Here is a 4664-nt window from a genome sequence, read left to right on the forward strand (position 1 = left end):
AGCAGCATTTGACCCAGCAATTTCATTATTGGGTACATAACCAAATAAATATAAATTATTTTATCATAAAGACACACGTACACACATGTTCATTGCAACATTATTTGCAATAGCAATATCATGGAATCAGCCTAAATGTGCATCGACAGAAGACCAGATAAAGAAAATGTGGTACATACACCATGGAATACCACATATCCATTAAGAAGAATAAGATCCGATAATTTGCAATAATATGAGTTGCAGGTCATTATGATAAGTGAAATAAGCCAGGAAAGGAAATGCAAACATTACATGTTCTCAATTATTCGTGGAAGCTAATAATTAAAACAATTAAACTCATGGAGATAGAGAGTAGAAGGATGGTTATTACAGGCTGGGGAGGGTGGTGAGTGGGGGGTTGGGAAGAAGTGGGGATAGTTTATGAATACAAAAAGTAAAACAAATGAAAAAGACCTAATATAACACAACAGGGTGACTATAGTCAATAATAATTTAATTGCACATTTTAATATATCTAAGAGTATAATTGGATTATTTGTAATGCAGAGAATAAATGCTTGAGAGGATGGACACTTCATTCTCCAAAATGGAATTATTATATATTGCATGTCCGTATCAACATATCTCATGTATTCCATAAATATATACACAAATATATATTTAAAAATATTTTTGGCCAGGCGTGGTGGCTCACACTTGTAATCCCAGCACTTTGGGAGGCCGAGGCAGGCAGAACACAAGGTCAGGAGTGTTCGAGACCAGCCTGTCCAATGTGGTAAAACCCCGTCTCTACTAAAAGTACAAAAAATTAGCTGGGCTTGTTGGCATGTGCCTGTAGTCCCAGCTACTTGGGAGGCTGAAGCAGGAGAATCCCTTGAACCTGGGAGGTGGAGGTTGCAGTGAGCTGAGATCGCGCCACAGCACTCTAGGCTGGGCAACAGAGCAAGATTCTGTCTCAAAAAAAAAAAAAGTTTATGAGGAATCGTAGTAATATTTTCATTGTTTTGTTTTTTTTGTTAGAGGTACAAAATTTCTACAAATTTAACAATACAGATTTTTATATTCACTTTAACATTTTACAAAAAAAATGGAGTTAATAATTGAAAATGAAAGACAAAAAAAATGGCTAGAGCCTTGTGATGGGTACTCAGGAATTTTTGTATAATTTTTATATCTTTGTTTACATTTTTAATTCCCATAATGAATTTTAAATAAAAAATTTAAGGTTATTTTTAATAAAAACATTCAAATACTGAACATTAGCCATGTTATGTAATAAAAAATAGGCAAATATCTTCTCATAAATTATAGTAATGCATTCAGAGATTAGTATCAGATTTCGGTATTGAGATTGGTTTTGAAGAAGCAATGAATGTGCAGCTTTTGCATTAGCAATAGGCTACTCTAACTGCAGAGACAGGTGCCATCAACCAACTTTATGTTAGATTGCTTCTCCAAATATTTTTAGTTAATAATTAATTATTAATTTTTCCTCATTCTATGATGACATCATTACTTATTTGTAACAATCTGTGAGTTAGAGTACTCTTCTGTAAATCACTTCACTCTCCTACTCTAATAAAACCAGGTGGTTCCTATCCATAAATACTCCTTAAAAACTGTTTTCTTTTTGCTTACATAACCTCTATAATGTTTTTGGTCGCACTTGTGTCCTCTTGTGGTATTTAAAGTATCTTCTTCTTTCTTTAATATTTATTAAATCAGCAGAAATAACTTTGGTGTTAAAAGTCTGTTACTTGGGTTGCCTAAAGTCAGAAGTTATTTTAACACTTATGGCATGCTTGTTTTTGATAGGCTTTAATGGGATATAATTTATATAATACAATGACATTTTCATTGTAAATATCAATGTTTTATTTTTTATTTTATTTTTTGAGACGGAGTCTTGCTCCATCGCACAGTCTGGAGTGCAGTGGCGGGATCGCCTCATTGTAACTTCTACCTCCCGGTTCAAGCGATTCTCCTACCTGAGCCTCTGGAACTACAGGCATGTGTCACTACGCCCGGCTAATTTGTTTGTACTTTTAGTAGAGATGGGTGTTTCACCACATTGGTCAGTCTGGTCTCAAAATCCTGGCCTCAAATGATCTGCCTGTCTGGGCCTCCCAAAGTGCTAGGATTACAGGCATGAGCCATTGCGCCCAGCCTGTTTTTAATATTTTAACAGAGTTATATATAGATTATCACAACTAACTTTAAAATATGTTCATCATCCCTGAATAAAATCTATCTTGTTTTCATTCACTTTCCACCATCACCCAGGCCTTAGACATCCATTAGTTTATTTTCTATCAATGAGCTTTTTATGGACTCTTCTTATATGTGGAATTATAAATTATGTAGCCTTTTTGAAACCTAGTTTGTTTCACTTAGTTTACTATTTTTGAGGTTTATTTCCAATGTAGCATGGATTATTGCTTAATTCCCTTTGATTGCTGAGGATTTTATTGCATAAATATGACACATTTTTTTACTGGCTGATGGATATTTGGATGGTATTCCCCTTTGGCTCTTATAAACATTGCTGCTATGAACATTCACATACAAGTCTTTGTGTGCCTTAGGTTTTCATTTCCTTTGCATACATGTGTGGAAAATTACTTCTGGGCCATGTGGCAATTCTGTGTTTAAAATTTTGAAGAATTGCCAAATTGTTTTACAAAATGACTGCATTATTTTGCCTTTCCAGCTGCAATGCATAGAAATTCCATACTTTCCACATTTGTCGACACTTGTTATTGTCTCTTTGCTATAGCCAGTATAGTTTGTTCATTGTTATCTCATTGTGATTTGATTTTTATTTTCCTAATAGCAAAATATATTGAGCATATTTTTATGTTCATATTAGCAATTTGTATAACTTCTTTGGTGAAACATATATTCAAGTCCCTTGACCGTTTTTAATTGGTAATTTGTCCTTTTATTTGACATGTAAGAGTTCTGTTTTGGTTTTGTTTATTCCGGATACTAGAGCCTAAGAAGATATATAATTTGAAATATTGTCTCTCATTATGCAGCTTAGATTACATATTTTTCTTGGTGTATAAAAAAATGTTTTTTCAATTTGATGAAGTTAATCAGTTTCTTCTTGATTGTGCTTTTTTGTTGTGTTATTTAAGAAATCATTAGTTGCCAGGGAGCGGTTGCCATAGAGTTGAGCAGTTTTCCGCCTGCGCAGGGCAAAGTCCCTGATTGAGGTGCCGCCATTTTTGCTGTCCAGCAGCGGAGCGACAGTCAGAGACACTATCCGTTTACATCCGTCTCGCAGACCCTGGGAGAGCGGCTGCTGCTGTGGATGATCGAGGGGATTTGGTACCAGGTAAAGCTGGCCGAGCAGGCTGCGCAATACAGCGTGCTCTGGAACTGAACCCGCAGTATCGTCCAAGAAATGGTGTAATCAATGAAGAAAGTAGCAGGGATGGATGTGGAACTGACAGTTGAAGAAATAAACCTCCTATCTATTGCATATAAGAATGTGATTGGAGCTAGAAGAGCCTCCTGGAGAATAATCAGCAGCATTGAACAGAAAGAAGAAAAAGAAGAAGACAAGCTAAAAATTATTTGGGAATATCGGCAAATGATTGAGACTGAGCTAAAGTTACTCTGCTGTGACGTTCCGGATGTACTGGACAAAAACCTCATTCCAGCAGCTAACACTGGCGAGTCCAAAGTTTTCCATTATAAAATGAAAGGGGACTACCACAGGTATCTGGCAGAATTTGCCACAGGAAATGACAGGAAGGAGGCTGTGGAGAACAGCCTAGCGTCTTATAAAGCTGCTAGTGATATTGCAATGACAGAACTTCCACCAACGCATCCTATTCACTTAGGTCTTGCTCTCAATTTTTCTGTATTCTACTACGAAATTCTTAATTCCCCTGACTATGCCTGCAGGTTGGCAAAAGCAGCTTTTGATGACACAATTGCAGAACTGGATATGCTGAGTGAAGAAAGCTATAAAGACACTGTGGACTTCAGGCATGCAGGGTGATGATGAAGAACAGAATAAAGAAGCGCTGCAGGATGTGGAAGATGAAAATCAGTGAGACATAAAAACCAACAAGAGAAACCATCCCTGACCACCCAACTCTTCCCCATCCTGTCCCTTGGAAACTCCCCATTGTCCCTAAGAACCGCCAAATCTGACTTTTACATTTGGCCTCAGAATTTAGGTTCCTGCCCTGCTTTTTTGTTTGTTTTTGTTTTTTTTTAACAGTTTTCAAAAATTCTTAAAGGCAAGAGTGAATTTCTGTGGATTTTACTGGTCCCAGCTTTTAGGTTCTTTAAGACACTAACAGGACTGCACAGAGGCTTTTTCAGCATTACTGTATTGTCCCCGTGCCGGATGTGGCAAGATTACCATTAGAAATGGAAATTACGTTTGAAAGCCATTAGGTGATGCTTCTAGATGATGCAAGCGTCTAAGGGAGATGTTAATCACACTATAGAGGCATAAGTGGTATCATTTTTCAGTTTTTCTAATTGTTTAAACCGTATTTTATACCAATGTTTGAAAGTAATTCGGTGTTAGCTTGACATGGTTAAAGATTGTTTGGGGAGGGAGTTTTGAAATGGTTTTGCTGTAAAAAGTTTTTCAAACTCTACAGAAATGTTGCTGAAAAGCATGGTGCTAGTAACAG

General features: G+C 36.5%; 1 pseudogene; it reads left to right on the forward strand.

Annotated features, from left to right (window-relative positions):
- The first annotated feature begins 3415 nt into the window (after positions 1–3415).
- On the forward strand, positions 3416–4201 carry LOC105532549 (annotated as a pseudogene).
- The last annotated feature ends 463 nt before the right edge of the window (positions 4202–4664 follow it).

Source organism: Mandrillus leucophaeus, unplaced genomic scaffold (genome assembly GCF_000951045.1).
Source record: "Mandrillus leucophaeus isolate KB7577 unplaced genomic scaffold, Mleu.le_1.0 Scaffold969, whole genome shotgun sequence".
Classification (NCBI taxonomy): domain Eukaryota; kingdom Metazoa; phylum Chordata; class Mammalia; order Primates; family Cercopithecidae; genus Mandrillus; species Mandrillus leucophaeus.